Source organism: Nicotiana attenuata, chromosome 7 (assembly GCF_001879085.1).
Source record: "Nicotiana attenuata strain UT chromosome 7, NIATTr2, whole genome shotgun sequence".
In the NCBI taxonomy this organism is placed as follows: Eukaryota; Viridiplantae; Streptophyta; class Magnoliopsida; order Solanales; family Solanaceae; genus Nicotiana; species Nicotiana attenuata.
In genome coordinates, this window is record NC_031995.1 from 1,805,470 (window position 1) to 1,824,051 (window position 18,582).

The following is an 18,582-nucleotide window of genomic DNA, read 5'->3' on the forward strand; positions in this document are numbered from 1 at the left end:
GGACGGCTTATTTTTGGTCATTTTCGACCAGGTACAGTTCCCAAACTCTCTCAATACCTTTCTAACAGTTTTCAAGGGTTCCAAGTTGAATCCAAGGGTGTTTTACCTAAACCTAACCTCAAAAGTTAGCCTAAGTGAAGAAAAGAGTCTCCATGGTGTTGTGATGTGATTAAGGTGCTTGTATGATAAGGGAAGGTTTGGTTCGAGTTTTTCAGATTATTTAAGGTATGTCTAATACCCTATTTCTTGGGATTAATCTTATCTATGTTTTGGTTAAGTCATTTGGATGAAGAATTACAAGATAGAACTTGAAGTTGTATAAGAAATTGTTGTCTCTTATTGGACTATTTTGGAGTTGTGTATATGATTTCATATGGCTGGAAATCATGGGGAGTAACTTGGTTATAATGTTCTTATTCTTGTTATGATTGTCAAAATGTTGATTATGTAGATGATGTTGTAAATAGGAGAAGAAGCAACCACACAATACCTAGAAGTTGTTCATGTCGTTGTTTTATCTTGTGGGGCTATTTGATGTTACTTTTATGATGGATATAAGGTTGGAATTTCATGTAAATATATATATTTATATTCTGGACCTATTGATGGTGTTGTAAGTATAGGGGATATGGGAAAAAGAGTTGGGGTTTGGTTCCAATCAAAGCTTGCCGCTCGTCGTGCTAAATAGTAGTTTTGTCTGTGATGTTTGTACACTTGTTGTTGTGTATATTTATTGGTGTTGTTGGGCTGTTGGTATATGGTATTGGAGAAGGCCCTTGTTACAGGGGAGATGATGCCCAAATTTACATAAATGAGCTACTAGCTTAAGTTACGGACTTAGCCTTTGCTCAGCACCGATTTTGAATCTCTTTATGCTATGGTAGACTGAGTTGAGTTGTTTGAAGAGTTGCTTGGAAGATATTAAGGACTCAACGAGGTTAAGATATGTTAAGGCTAAACCTTTCCTTCATTTTGGCATGATCCAGTAACTACATGTGTTTGATAACGAGACATAAAGAGAAGTTCATATTCCTGAATTTATGTACATTGTCTTAGTCTCATAAGTTACAACATTCTCCCTTATCGGGACTTCATATTCCGTTTAGTTTTGTCTTCTTTCATCCAAGAGAGAAGAGAGTCTATATATATACAGTATTATAGTATTTTCACCACCATCGAGTTATAATCGATGGGCAGGCCCCTATTGGGAAACCACTGATCAGATGGTAAGTTATATACCGAGCCTACTGTGGCCGAGCGCCTATGAGCGAGCCCAAAATTGCCGAGATACAGAGCCTAGTATGGCCAAGCACCTATGAGCGAGCCTACTACGGCAGAGGAGTTACTAATACCGAGCCTTATAGGACCGGACAACTATTTTACTTACTATATTGAGAGAGATGAGTCAGTATCAGCAGGTAAGCATATTTTCAAATTATATTTGACTCCCAGGTACTTTCAATTATTATATTATCAGTTCAGTTTCAGCTTTCAGTTATTCTGATGCCTTACATACTCGGTACATTATTTCGTATTGACATCCCTTTTGCTGGGGACGCTGCATTTCATGCCTGCAGGTCCTGATAGACAGCTGGATAGACCTTCCTAGTAGACAAAGTCAAACATCAGCTTGGTTGATACGCTCCACTTCCTTGGAGCTACCAGGTTTATACCTTGGAGTCCATTATATATACAGGTTTGATGGATAGGTCGAGGCCCTATGTCAACTATGATACAGTTCAGTTATCTCTAGAGGCTTGTAGACGTGTCCTGTACATTTTTTATATCAGTTGTGGCTTTACCATCCTTATGTAGATGTTTAGTTTGGTATTGCTAGTTGTAGAAGTTATTTTCAGATGATTCAGAATATGGCCTCATCGGCCTAAGCTTAGGATTACCCCTCTAGAGTTCACAGTTACCGAGTGGTATGCTCGGGTCGAGTATGACACCGGGTGCCGGCCACGCCTCTTTACGCTTTGGGGCGTGACACTAATAGATTGGGTAAAGTTTGAAATTAGACCTAATACTACGAGGAAATACTAAAAAACAAACTTTGCAGAATCTTAGTGTCACGACCCAAAATCCATTAAAGGTCATGATGGCGCCAGACACCGCTGTCAGGCAAGCCAGCAATAAATAATTAATTTGGTTCTCTTTTTAGTATTTTCGAAATCATAGTTTTCCTTCAAATAAACAGTAGAAGATGGAAATTTTAGAGTAAAAAATAATATTTTCACGATCTCAATACTGAATAACCCATAATCACCCCAGAACCCGGTGTCACAAGTGCATGAGCATTTACTAGGAAGTAATATAAAATAGAATAACTGTCCGGAATACAAATTTGGACAGAAAAGAAAGTACAAGTACCCTGAAGGAAACTTTGCTGGCTGCGGATCGCCTCATAAGCTGCAGCTCACCTAAGTCTCCGTATCTACCACGCCGGTGCGCCTACAATGCCACAGACATACATGTGCCTCGCTTCGAAGTTCCATAACCGGCTCCCAAGCCCTTCCGACGACTCAAACCGATGCCCAACACTCCAAAACTAGTCAATAATTATGCAAACCCATTAATACATACTCAAATACTCATTATAATGCTATTTACAACAATTCTCAACTCCGCTTGAAAAGTCGATAAAATCACCCTCGGGCCCACATGCCCGGATTCCGAAAATTTTCGAAGATAAACTTTACCCATAACCCCACGAACTCAAATATATAATTTGTTTCCAATTCCATGCCCAAATTCGTGATCAAAATCCAAAAATACCAATTTCTAGGTTTTTCTTCAAAATCCCAAATTTTCTACAATTTTTCATGTCTTAATCCATATATAAACCTTGTATTCAATTCAAAACTAGTAGAAATCACTTACCTTTTGATGATGAAGGAACCCCTCTCAAAATGCTCTTCAAAATCGCCCAAGTCCAAGTGGGAAGTGAGGGAAATGAGCTAAGTCTCGGAATAAAAGCCCTTGCACCAGACGCAGAAGTCGCATTTGTGACCTCTGGCTCGTAAATGCGATGGTCGCATTTGCGACAAAGGCATCACAAATTCGAAGCCCAGCTTCCCCCTGCCATGGTCGCATTTGCAACAAAAATCCTCGCAAATGCGAAGAGGACAGCATCGCAAAAGCGATATCTCCCTCGCAAATGCGATCTCCCCTCAGCAGCTCCAGGTTCGCAAATGCGAACCTACCATCGCAAATGCGGTGGTCCGCATTTGCGACCCATGCACCGCAAATGCGATCACACCAGAACTAGCAATCCAATTTCTTCACAAATACTCCGAAGCTACTCCGAAACTCATCCGAGCCCCGGGGCTCAAAACCAAACACCCACACAAGTCTAAAAACATAATACGGACTTGCTCGAGGCCCTAAATCACATCAAACAACGTCAAAACCATGAATCGCACCCCAATTCAAGCTTAATGAACTTAAGAACTTCAAACTTCTACATTCGATGCCGAAACCTATCAAATCACGTCCGATTGACCTCAAATTTTGCACACAAGTCACATTCAACATTACGGACCTACTCCAACTTTCAGAATCAGAATCCGACCCTGACATCAAAAAGTCCACTCTATATCAAACTTCTCAAAAACCTTCAAATTTCTAACTTTAGCCAAATGACCCCAAAATGACATTCGACCTCCGAATCCACTTCCGGACGCGCTCCCAATACCAGAATCACCATACAGAGCTATTCCCAGACTCGGAATCCCAAATGGATATCGATAACATAAAATATGCCTCCACCTCAAATTCATGAAAATCTTCCAAAATGCTAACTTCCACAATAGACGCCGAAATGCTCCTGGGTCATCCAAAACCCTATCCGAACATACGCCCAAGTCCGAAATCATCATACGAACCTGCTGGAACCTTCAAATCCCGATTTCGAGGTTGTTTACTCAAAAACCAACCTTAGTCAATTCTTCCAACTTCAAGCTTTCGAAATGAGAATTTTCTTTCCAAATCAACTCTGAACTTCCCGAAATTCAATTCCGACCACGCGTACAAGTCATAATACCTGAAGTGAAGCTGCTCATGGCCTCAAACAGCCAAACGACGCGCTAGAGCTCAAAACGACCGGTTGGGTCGTTACATTCTCTCCCACTTAAACATATGTTCATCCTCGAACGTGCCAAGAACTGCGCTAGAGTTGTCTGAAATCGGTGTTTAACACCTCGTGCACCTACCTGTGCTACCACAACTCAGTTGAGCACATTTGCTCGAGCAAATTTGAAGATTTTCCTTTTTATTTAGCCAAATAGGCCTTAGAGCTCAATTCTAACATCCGGAATTCCCTGCCAGGCCTGTTTCACTCATATGAACACCGTATCAATATCTATGCGATGCACCAATACCTGATTGCACACCTTTGCTGAATCCACTCTATGCACTGCATAACTCACATGACCATAATAACATCCTCTGATAATAATAGCCGAAATTTCACGAATCCGATGCTCACAATGCATCTCATGACATATATAAGTCTTGTTCCCACTCTTGCAATACTGCCACGACGGAAGAGATGTGTAGACATTCATAACCAAGCGAGTCAACAACTTGCTGAGTCTCTCCTTCTGCTGGGAACCATTTCCTCATTATGAACCAAACAACGATATTTGCTCTTTAATATACTGCATATAATCCGATCGCACTGATCTCAGATCTAATAATTTCGTCTCACCCAGTATAAGCTGTTCAGGCAATAAGCCACCCCAAACACGACCAAGAGTCTCATATGATGCCACAATGTGCCAACCAGCAACCAACTCGAATGTGATAAATAAGGAAAACGAACTCTAGAAAGGACTACTCAACCCACACAACTAATTGGACAATCGAAAAGGTGTTATGTACCCTCTTCAGAAAATGGGAAACAAAACACACAAAATAGATATAGGGGACTGTACTCAACATCACACTGTTGCGGCGTGCAACCCGATCCAAACAATATACCCGTGGCGGTGTGCCACCCGATCCACATATAAATTCTACATAAAGAGATACACACCGAGCTAGAATGCTCATTACTACGAAATACCCGAATATCGGCCACAAGCACACCAAGTGCATAATGCCATCCCTGGGGAGACAGATAGCACCATACACTACAAAACTGAAGCACAATTAAGGTGCGATATATGATCTGAATCTCGAGAGCCATTCTGCTCACATAACACCATCGCTACGCGGAACCTCAACACACACGAAATTTATCAAGTTGTTTCACAACTCACACGGCACAAGATAGTATTACATGAAATAGCCGACGACGAAACAACATCTAACCTCCGAATATTCCTCCATAAGGAGAGCTATGCTGAAATGAATACATTCGGCTTGATATAGAGCCAACGTTCACATTTAGATCCATCCATAGAACTCAAGCCGATTCTGATCGTACCGCACTAGGCTAGTAACCTTTCAAGGATTCACAATAAACCTCTTTACCATGACACACAAAAATAGCCGTCAAATCCGGAACAAACTTCCATAGTCCACCACCAAATGAACCGAGCGCCCTTTAGGCATAAATTCTCACATTAACGATAGTACCACAATCTCCATACTTGGTTTTCAATCTTTAATCCATTAAGTGACTATCTGTTACACTTATACGATCTTCCCGTGGTATACGCCCCCACGACCTTCCGCACCAGGTAACAATGAATATGCACACCCACACCACCGGCCATACTGATGCTGTAAGGCGAATCAAGGATTCGCAAATCAATACTCAAAGCCTTTTACACAGGATACCGAACTCAGGTGACGCTAAAGACAATATCAGCTTACTCTAACCATCTGAATCCCTTTTCCTTGCTCATCCGAGTTGGTGACATTCTTGTCCACACCCAAACCGCAACCTTGATCCTCAACTTCCAACTCCCCTACTACTCGATGCACTTAATCATGCCAATGCGCAAGAGTACAAAAATTTCATCATAACTCCTGAACCACTAATAGGGTACACATTTCATCATATAGAAACCTTTTACTGAACTCATTTCAAGAGAACCATTGCAACACGTGACTGAATTCTCATATTCGCAGAAAATACCAAACTCAAGTAGTGGTCTAAACTACCATAACTCTTCCAGGATCCATCTGTACACAATCGGCCATAGTACTCGAAAGCCTCCAAATAAAATCAATTACGACGACCGTCAAACCTCACACGTACCATCACAAATCACATGAGTGACTCAACACGCTGAAGGAGTTGATCATTGCCATCATTATGCCGATTCAACCATTGCTAACCAATTCGACTTCTTCTAATTTACCTTGGACTTGCCTTAGGAATAATAATAGCTCCATTCAAATAGCAAACTCAATCCGCACTCGTCCTGAGTGACCCCATTTCACAAGACCACATTGTCTCAAAACCCACAAACCACTTCATACCCTCTTTATGCGCATAATCGCGTCTTCAACTAGTACACCCATTCTGATAATTCTTCTATAAATCCAAAGTTATTTCCTCCCATTCTTCTTATACTACACCGCAGATCGGAGATAACGCAGAACACCTCAAGCTCCTTTATCATAATCCGCTGCAAAAGCTCGATACTCAACCATACTATGGACTCAAAATCTTAGGCACCGCACTTTAACTTCCGAATCCACTAGGACCGTTGTTGGGAGTCACCTACTCCGACCTGTCTCCAATTATGATCAACTCCCAGGCTCTGCTAGCACATGAACACCCTTTTAAAGGAACACCTGGCTGAATTACTTTCTTTGTAGAATCACCTCTACACGAAGCATAAATCCTGAGTCTTCCCAAAGCCTGAGCATGAATCGATAATGCCAATTATAGAACACGTTCATCAAATCCTTTGCTCAAATTTCCACTGATGTTCTCTTCCCCTTTGTTGTAATAACCCACCAATATGCCAATAACTAGAAATATCACAAGTAGATAACCATACAATCCAATCGTAGGCGGTGGGGCTCTCCCACTTAGCTCGAAGCTACCCTTGCATAACCTGGAACCCATCGAGACTCTTCCTCTATCGTTGACATGATCTTGCACAATCAACCCGCCAAACTCCTCGAAATCTTCCTGTTAACCATTTCATGAATACTCTGAATCACTAGCTACGTTTACATATTCAACCTCTCACCGGATAGCCAGTAGAATCCTTTGTAGAAGCTTCGTCAACACCATACGACTGCTAACATGTTCACGGGAGATAGCCCACCTGTGGAAATTACATGCCGATATCTTCCAACTTTGTTGTACTGGGTACAATTACTACAAAATCAGTAACCCATCTTGAGCTCGTGCTTGTTCACCAGCTATACAAGTCCGTTCACTTCTCATAGACATCGACTAAAGGTGCAACAGCCTCTTCCAATCCAAAGTTATGTTGTATCCTTCTTCATGTCGAGCAACTCCTTTCTGTCGTATCCAAATCTCCCGCCGTATAATAGCCATTATTTCAAATTAAGTCCGTAGACCCAGTCAGTGTCCACCATAAATCCCAAATCGCTTTAAACTTTTCTCAAGGCGTGTAGTCATCCTACCAAAGAACCCATACGTTAATCCGCCACTCTCCCACTTAGGTTAAACCCTCTCCTTTAAGCAACTACTCGACTTCTGCTTCTTCCATCTGGCCTTCTAGAAATTTAACCACCGCAAAACACCTCCCATATGCCCTTCCTCATCCTTCGCCGCCTAGTTGTTTCCTTAAGTCAAAACCTATCTCTGTAGTACTTGAACCAATAGATCGCTACTAACTTTAAACCCCTTCAAAGGTCATCTTTCTCGAGCCATCAACACCAGGAACACTGATTCAATCCTGAACCACCGCACACCGCGATCTTTGATAGCCGCTTCTCCGGCACTATTTCACGCTTCCCTGCCCCGAGGGAGATTTGACGAAGACCATAACACCGACGAACTTAACGTATTCAACAAGGATAATGACACCATATCATAGATGAAAATTCCACCACGCTCGAAAATACCAAGTCTCGCTACTTCATCAACCCAAGCCTGGACATTTATACTCCGATTTCCTTTCCTCCGCCGGAAATAAAATACCGAATCTCTGAATCATGCACTGAGTAAACCTCCTTTCAAGTCATTCACTGTCCCGATACATAGGCAAGCATACCATCACATCAATACTGTGCAATAACAACTCATGAGCATCATAGCAACCTGTGCATTGCCTCAGAGCTCTCAGAAGTACAGCTACTGAGCTGGAATGACAGAATTTCCTTCCGCAAGGCGACGACATAAGCCCAATCAACTACTCAGGGAGAAACATTACGCACCGCATTTGTAGTACCATTACAATTCCTAAATTCTCGATTTATAACTAGCGCTTCACGTCGCATAAGATTGAATGGGAAGGAAATGAAGGCATAAGCCTCAAAGGAATCAAATCGCATGATGAGGAACCAAGAAGGGAAGTTCTCCTAAAAGCCTTGTAGCCTCTCGAAGATAAGTACAGACGTCTCCATACCGATCCGCAAGACTCTACTACACTATGCTCATGACTCGTGAGACCTAAGTGAACCTGGCTCTGATACCATGTTGTCACGACCTAAAATCCATTAAAGGTCATGATGGCGCCGGACACCGCTGTCAGGCAAGCCAGCAATAAATAATTAATTTGGTTCTCTTTTTAGTATTTTCGAAATCATACTTTTACTTCAATTAAACAGTAGATGACGGCAATATTAGAGTAAACAATAATATTTTCACAATCTCAATACTGAATAACCCATAATCACCCCAGAACCGGTGTCACCAGTGCATGAGCATTTACTAGGAAGTAAAATAAAATAGAATAACTGTACGGAATACAAAGTTGGACAGAAAAGAAAGTACAAGTACCCTGAAGGAGACTCTGCTGGCTGCGGATCGCCTCATAAGCTGCAGCTCATCTAAGTCTCCGTATCTACCACGCCGCTGCGCCCACAATGCCACTAGACATACATGTGCCTCGCTCTGAAGTTCCATAACCGGCTCCCAAGCCCTTCCGACGACTCAAACCGATGCCCAACACTCCAAAACTAGTCAATAATTATGCAAACCCATTAATACATACTCAAATACTCATTATAATGCTATTTACAACAATTCTCAACTCCGCTTGAAAAGTCGATAAAATCACCCTTGGGCCCATGTGCTCGGATTCCGAAAACTTTCGAAGATAAACTTTACCCATAACACCACGAGCTCAAATATATAATTTGTTTCCAATTCCAAGCCCAAATTCGTGGTCAAAATCCAAAAATACCAATTTCTAGGTTTTTCTTCAAAATCCCAAAATTTTTTACAATTTTTCATGTCTAAATCCATTTATAAACCTTGAATTTGACTCAAAACTTAGAAATCACTTACCTCTTGAAGATGAAGGAACCCCTCTCAAAATGCTCTCCAAAATCGCCTAAGTCAAAGTGCAAAGTGAGGGAAATGAGCTAAGTCTCAGAATAAAAGCCATTGCACCAGACGCAGAAGTCGCATTTGCGACCTCTATGGTCGCATTTGTGACAAAGGCATCGCAAATGCGAAGCCCAGCTGCCCCCTCCCATGGTCGCATTTGCGACAAAATCCTCGCAAATGCGAAGAGGACAGTATCGCAAAAGTGATATCTCCCTCGCAAATGCGATCTCCCCTCAGTAGCCCGAGGTTCGCAAATGTGATGGTCGCATTTGCGACCCATGCATCGCAAATGCAATCACACAAGAACCTCCAATTCAATTTCTTCACAAAATACTCCGAAGCTACTCCAAAACTCACGCGAGCCCCCGGGGCTCCAAACCAAACACCCACACAAGTCTAAAAATATAATACGGACTTGCTCGAGGCCTTAAATCACATCAAACAAGGTCAAAACCATGCATCGCACCCCAATTCAAGCTTAATAAACTTAGAACTTCAAACTTCTACATTCGATGCCGAAACCTATCAAGTCACGTCCGATCGATTTTGCACACAAGTCACATTCAACATTACGGACCTACTCCAACTTTCGGAATCGGAATCTGACCCCGACATCAAAAAGTCCACTCCCGGTCAAACTTCTCAAAAACCTTCAAATTTCTAACTTTAGCCAAATGACCCCAAAATGACCTACGGACCTCCGAATCCACTTCCAGAAGCGCTCCCAATACTAGAATTACCTTACGGAGCTATTCTCAGACTTGGAATCCCAATCGGACATCGATAACATAAAACGCGCTTCCACCTCAAATTCATGAAACTCTTCCAAAATGCTAACTTCCACAATAGGCGCTGAAACGCTTCCGAGTCATCCAATACCCGATCCGAACATACGCCCAAGTCCGAAATCATCATACGAACCTGCTGGAACCTTCAAATCCCGATTCCGAGTTCGTTTACTCAAAAATCCAACCTTAGTCAATTCTTCCAACTTAAAGCTTTCAAAATGAGAATTTTCTTTCCAAATCAACTCCGAACTTTTCGAATTTCAATTCCGACCACGTGTACAAGTCATAAGTACTTGAAGTGAAGCTGCTCATGGCCTCAAACCGCCGAACGACGCGCTAGAGCTCAAAATAACTGGTCGGGTCGTTACACTTAGTATAGGATTTTGGGAAGGATATTTACAAGATTAGTGTCACGTCCTTGTTATGATCTCCCCTGCCCCTCTCTGCGTTGCCTTCTTTGGACTTGGCAGGCTCCATCTTGAAGTCAACGAGCGACTCGGCTACCGCTATGGCGTGGTCCAAGTTGGCTACTTGATGTCTTATTAACTCCTGTTTCGCCCAATTTTGCAACCCAATCATGAAGTAGAAGAAGGAATCTTCCTCGGACAACGACGAGATTTGCAGCATTAAGGTAGTGAACTCACGCACATACTCCCGAATTGTGGCCGTCTGTCGGAGCTCCCTTTGCTTCTGCCTAGCCTCTTCCACCACATTCATCGAGTATAATTGCTCTTCAACTCCCTCTTGAACCGCTCTCACATTTCAATCTTGCATAGCCCTTTTTTCCATTCTGGCACACTTCTGATGCCACGCAGTGCAACACCTCGGCCAAGTACATTGAGGCATTGCGTACCTTAACGACTTCGTCATCCTCCTTGACTACCTCAAAGTACTTATCCATCCTCCAAAGTGTCCACCTCGCGTGCGTCCCGTGCACAGCCATACTACTTTTGCTTAGGGACCTTCACATTTGTCCCTTTTGCAAGTACCACGCCCTTGGTAATCCTGACCATGGTTCCCTACAAAGCTTCCTTCTAGCAATCTCTTGTATTCTGTCTAACATTCACGTAGTCATAACCTTTGCTCGGATACCACATTTTCACGCCCTTCGTCGTTAACTAAGTACACATGTGGCACTTGACAACTCGCTCAGGATCTTGCACAACTTGCTCGCGTTCTTGTTATACCAAGTCAGCCTTACTACACTCAAGATCGCTAAGGAATGTTAGAACACAGAAGAATTGCCAAAAGGAAGCTTTTGTATTGGAGAGAAGTTGATTGTTTTGCTTTGTGAATTACAAATGAATGGCCCCCTTTATATACTAGTCTCTTAGGGACTAGTGTGTAAATATTAATTGTTATACAAGTCCTTAATATTTACAAGATAAGCGCTTTCTCTAGAATTCTCTACCAGCCTAGAAGATTCCAAGGACTTTCCTATCAAATCTATAGATCTAGGGTCTTCCAAACGAAAGGTCCATACTTCTCTAAAATCTTCTTACAAATGCTAGTCTTCCTTCTATGTAAGCTTCCACATGGCATTAATATTTGTCAAATGGCGTCTATGTGGCATGATGACATGGCAGGTCATTACATTAGGGTGAGTTTTAAGAGAAAGACGGGGGTAAACTTTTTTGCTCTAACTGGCTGTGAGTAGGGGGATTACGTTGCCACGCAGAGGGGGGAGGGGAATAATATGATAAATAATTGTGCTTTATCTTGAAAAGTAACTAGGTTCCTCTTTTCTATTCGTTAAACCAGATGGCTAAAGAAAAATTTGTGTCATCTTTCCTTCATTTGTCTTCCGTAATTTCCAATCAGGTTAGGATAAGAGGAAAATTAATTAAATTCAAGTTTCCACAGCTTTTCATATGTAATGCTCATGTCATGATGATCTAGCAACAAGCATTGTCTTCTTTTATTTGTTGGACGATATATAATTTGGTCAAAGTCGCACCTCATAATCCAAAAGGATTATGTCATAATGTGTCTCACAAAGTCAAAGAGATATACATAAGAATTGAGCTCAGATTGACTGCCTTTTGTTTCCTCAAAAAAGTCAAATAAATCCTTGTATTTGTAGATAGATTGGGTGCCAAGTACATAAAAGGACATAACAATAAGAAATTCCTTGTTCGGACAAGCTGGCATGCCGTTGTATTTTAAAATAAAAGGAATTGAAATAGTAAAAATTGAGAATATTTTATCTTAGATGACCTTTGAAAATTTTCACTCATTTTACAAGAGGGAACGAGTCTCAATCAAAAGCTGAGTCAGAATTTGAATTTTATGGGTTCAATATTCTAATTCTTTCGGATTAAAGAATCTTAACTCAAAATCATGAGTGAAGCTACATGCATTAAAAGAGTTCAATTAAGACGAAAAATTATATTATTTAAGTAAAGATAAAAATATTTTTTTAATATATATTTATGAAATATTAAATTTCTTAACATAATGGAAGCTTCTAATATAGTTACAAAGGTGGCTCCATAATTATTTTAGGTTGCATGTTTGAATATGAGGTGTTGCACTTTTGGCACATTTTTTGAATTCTATGTTAGATTTTTTTTTTTTGCCTCGGCCACTGCTTGGGAATCACCCCGCACATCTATCTCAATTCCCAAACCTTACATTAGCCTAGCCCAGGCCACCTGCATGGGTCTGAATGATCTGATCCCGATTACCTAAAATTTTGATGATGTGGTTAATTCACTAATTCAATTACCTCACTAATTCATGTAGATATGACAGTTGATACTTGCTTCATAGCAAGGTTCTAGTCTTAAAAAAAAAGGCTTCTCTTTTGACCATCACTTCATAGTCAAGTTGTTTCCGGTGACCTAGCTATAGGTCATGGATTCAAGCTGTGAAATCAGCTAGCATCAGAATAGACTGCCTACATCACATTCCATTTTCGAACCTTGCGTGAACGCGGGATATTTTGTACACTGAACTGCACTTTTTTCCCCCAAGATATGGCAAACTGAACTATCTCGATTCATTATACTATCATCCTTAAAAATAATACCATACAATCATCGAGAAAACTATTCGATTGTGATAAATAATTGTGCTTAACAGTTAAAACTAGGTAATAAGTAGGAAGGATAATCTCTTTCACCATTTAGGTTCCTGTTTCCTATTTTCTATCCAGACAAATAAATGAGATTTTGTCCTTCCTAATTTCCAATTAGGTTAGGAAAAGAGTAAAATTAATTAAATTCTAATTTCCAAAGCTTTTCATATGTAATGCTCATGTCATGATGATCTAGCAACAAGCATTGTCTTCTTTTATTTATTGGACGATATATAATTTGGTCAAAGTCGCACCTCATAATCCTTTTGGATTATGTCATAATGTGTCTCACAAATTAAAGTCAAAGAGATATACTACATAAGAATTGAGCTCAGATTGACTGCCTTTTGTTTCCTCAAAAGTCAATTTATTCCTTGTATTTGTAGATAGATTGGGTGCCAAGTACATAAAAGGACATAATAGAGAAATTCCTTGTACCGATTAGCTGCGCCCTCTGTTTTAAAATGCAGAATTGGGACTTGCCCAGGACTCGCCCCGGGGCGGAGTACTCGTAAAACGCCCCTGGGCTTATGTGTGGGACTTAGTTCTGTGAGACTTACGCCTCGGCCATTGGGGCTTACGCCCCGGACACGCCCAGCGTACTGGGCTCGCCTAATAGTACTTTATGCAATTGTATGTAATTAACCTTGTAAATCTTCAATTTTCTTAATAAATTGTTGACTACTCAAAATTACTTTTTTCCTAAGTATAAATTATTAAGTTGAGAGTATTGTCATAATTAAAATAAAAATTATTGCACGTTATCCACTAAGACTGCTATGATAGTTAATTTTAAATAAATCTTTCATTTAAAAAGTATTTATTTATTAACTATTATTATGTCTTTACTATATAATGGAGTAGTCCATAATTTTTTTTATAATTATTTTTCTTTTCACGTTTACGAGATACAATATTTATTAATTTAATAGCTCAATATTAGCTAGTAACTATGTACAAATAATTAGTTATCATGGTATTGTATGGTGAATTATGTGTCACTCTATTACTTGTTGAAACTTAAAAATGAATGATGCTTGAGAATCATATTTAAATTGTGAAATGTATTTGTATATAAATTCTCTTTCAAATAGAAAGCATATTAAATAAAAGGAGTATTTTAATAAAAATATCAAATTATAATATTGAAATTCTTTCAAAATTCATTACTCCTTAAGAGATATATATAAGATTTCGTATCGAATACATTACTTTTGATGCTTGAGTTGTAACAACATTGCAACTATTTGCACATTATGATATATGTCATACTTTTCGTATTATTGATAGTTGAATTATAATTTATTAATATTTTAAATATATTATTTGTTATAATTTTGTGATTTTAATGTAATTTTTATAATTAATTTTCATTTGATGCTATCCTAAAATTTTTGAAATTAGTAAAATTTAAAGATCTGTGGGACTTACGCCCCATGTCTCAGGGCTTACGCCTCGCCTCGTCAGAGGTATAACGCCTCGCCTCGCACCCCCACCTTTTAAAACATTGGCTGCGCCTGACATGTTCTTATTACGTAATAAAAAGAATTAAAATAACCGGTAAAATTATTGTCATGTGATAAGGAGGTCATAGGTTTAAACCGTAGAAATAGTCATCTTGCAGAATTGCAGAGTAAGACTGCGTATAATAGACTCTTGTAGTCCAATCCTTCTCCGAACCCCGCACAATGCACATAACGGGAACTTAGCACCGAGCTGCCAACACACATCTGAAATAAGAAACTGAGAAAATTTTGTTGCAATTTTGCACATTTTTGGAAAATTCTATGTTAGATTTTTTTGCCTTAGCCACTGCTTGGAAATCACCCTGCACAGAGAAGTTTTATTGTGTGCCTCACACAACTGATATTAATTGTGTGAGTCTTCTTTTTGTCTCACAAATTTGTGGACCACAATCTTATATTTCTGGGTCCACAAAACTGTGAGACAAAAGAGATGCCTCATACAACTAATGTCAGTTGTATGAGACACAAAATAAAAAATTTCCCCCGCACATCAATCTCAATTCCCAAGCCTTACGTTAGCCTATAACATAATTAAAATTACAGCTACACACATGTAAGCATTTCTCCAACAAATCAATCAGCAACCTGTAGGGTATTTTTACGTCAATTATTCTAATTCAATCTATACAAGGCAAAGAATGTGGTGGACAACAAATATTCTAACAAGGGAAATCAAAATGAGCTAAAATCTAGAATCAGGTTATCAGTGTTAGATTGTGTTAGAAAATACACTCATCCCTTATCATCTATGCAATAGTTACCAAGCTTGTTTGGATGATTGTTACATATCGTTTTATAATGTATTGTATTGTATTGTATGATATTAACTTAATCGATTCTATTTAGTTTGTCTCACTGTTAACATGTTTTTGTTTTACTTTATATAGTTAAGTTTGCATTATGTTTTCTAATTTCGCTTTAGTTAAAACTATTGAGTTCTATTAAGGTCTTCACTAGTCAATACATGTCTTTGCTTAATCTTTAAGTTCTGTTTCTCTTTGTTGGTTAATGGTTCGATTAGATAGTTGTTCTAGTTACTTGTTTTTCATTTGGTTTGAGAAAGTGGTTTGGTATTGTTGTTGATAAAATCTGAAGGTTAGGTGAGTTGATCATGTTTTAAGGTAAAAAGTTGTTTACTTTAACATCTAGGGTGGATGTAAGTACTATTTTCCTCCATGCTTCTGCCATATTATGTTGTAGGACTGTCCTTTGCCCCTTTGGACAGTCTTGGAGCAGCGTTTGGTGAACAAAAGTCAGTCCTTTTGGACAGACTTTTGGTAAACCAAAAGATGTTCTACAGTGACTTTCTTTGCTTACTTAAGGGCTGCTCCGTTCATATTTTAAGGAGACACTTAGATAACATCTTTAGAGTTGTTTGAAAACACAACAAAAGTGAGTAAAAAGGGCATCACCTGAACATCAAAGTAAGTTGAAAAACTTAAAAGTTTGTGAGTGATTCTTCTGAAACCTAATACCTTGTAAAAAAAAATAACTTAAGATCTTAAGGTTAGCTGGTTTCCTTCTTCCTTTTGTGAGTCACTAAACTCCCAGTTTGAGTTTCTAGGTCACGTCGGGTTTAAAAGGTTGATGTTTGGTTGTTGATTTGTTGCTGGTTGTTGTTGTTTTTATGCTATTTCTGCCGTTGTTTCTACTCACTTCACTACCGTTTATTTTTCTGCTATCCAGGTAATCCTTTGAGACTCGTAATATGTATCTTTTCAGCAATAGGAACAACTTGAACTCGCTGCACTATTTAAACGTGTTTGATGTGATGATAGTTTGACAGAAAAAGAGCTTGGATGTTATTTTTACGTATCAAGCATGTAATAATGTGAACATAGTCTTTTATAATACTTGAATATCGAGTTGTGAGTTTTTAAGTGTGATATGTAAGTCGTTTATGGGTTTTTAGCATGTTTTCAAGCTATTGTATCCAAATAACAATGCTAGGTATGTGATGAATGACTTTAGGGTATGACACATAGCATAATTTCGTTTTAGTTGCTGAAATTACACTGCCAATACATGTTTCTAGGAATGCTGTAGTGATATCCTTGTGAATCTGACTATTTTGCCGGATTTGCAAAAGTGACTATGAGTAGGGATTCAAATAAAAGGTGACTTGGAACACTGAAAAAATCAATTCCAAGTGGCGACTCTGAACAATAAAACAATCCCTATTTCAAATTGTCACTTTAATTGGAAAAACTCTTTGACCCACAACAACCCATACCATACATCTTTTTGGGGGTAAACAGGGGTGTGATAGCTCTGGCGACTCTGCTGGGGATATTCAAGAATTTGAGCTTGTACATTGACTTTATTTGGCTTTATTAATTTTGTTTATACTGTGATTTATTTGGGCCTAAGGTGCTACTTTCCTGCATTTTACCACTTTGATATTGTTGAACTGTATCATAAATTGTCTTCTTGTGCACCCCCTCTGAGTTTTCTATATACAACTCTGGGAATCGCGGATACGCGCCCCATTTTTTTTGAGATAAAGCCGGTGGGCCTGGGCTCCCGGTGAAGGATTATTAGTCACCCATATTTAAGAACGGGGAGGGTCTAGTAGTTAAGCCGGAGAAGTATTGCTCCCGGTACACTACCCCTTCCCAACTAGAGTTGTCCGCTCGTTTTATGTCTAGTCTAGATACACCTCATCCCCTAGGATTTTTAAAACCTAGAAGAACAAGTCACATGCCTGGTTATCCCTAGTATGATCGTTTTGTTGCATCATGTGCATTTGACTTAGCGAAGCTCGCCACAGGGGCCGAATCCATATAAGACAGGTGTCATTTTTAAGACCATCATGTTCGATATGTGCTACTTGCTGCATCATTTGGAAGGCTTGCTTACGTTGTTGATCGGCTTTACTATAATTTAAAAAAATGGACTAATCCGACATGAGGCGTCGAAAAAAATATGGTCAAAATCTATCAAGTCTTGGTTCGAACTACGCGGGTCCGATCCTCACAATTCCAGTGGGGTACGTAGGCAACCTTCATCAGGTTCGACCCCATTTTTGCAAGAGTTTTCGAAATCGGCAGGTCCATAATATTTTTCAAATTTTTTTAAAAATCGATAGTTTTGCTGTTTTTTGTCTTTTTTATTATTTTTGTCTTTGCGTCCAGTCATGTTTTTCAATACAACCTCAAAACCTTCTTCGGTACTGCCAAAGGGCTGTTTTCGTAAATCTAGCTAATATTTTACCATTTTACCCCTATGTCGAACCATTTTTGCCGAAATAGCCTTAAAGCCTTCCTCGAAAGTGCCAAAGGGATATTTTTGTACAAAATGGTTACTTTGCTCGTTTTTAAAACCTTTTACCATTTCGTCTTTATTTTTGACTGTTTTTGCCGTGACAGCCTTTAAACCTTTCTCAGAAGTGTCAAAGGGCTATTTTCGTAAAAAAAGTTATTTTGTTTATTTTTTTTCACATTTTTTCCCGTGTTGTCCCCTATTTTCGGCCATTTTTGCCGAGTCAACCTTATAGTTGTTTTGAAGTACCAAATGGATGTTTTTCACAAAAAATAAATTTTTATTTGTTTTTGCCGCCTTATCCATGTTTCCGGTTGTTTTTACCGAGACAACCTTAGTACTTTCTTGGAGGTACTGAAGAGCCGTTTTCATAAAAATAACCATCTTGTCCCCTTCGTCACTTTTTATCATTTTGTCCCTTGTCTGGCCATTTTTTGTCATGTCTTGTTTCCTCGGCAAGATGCCTGAGTAATCCTTCTAGAGTCTATCCTTCCTCCC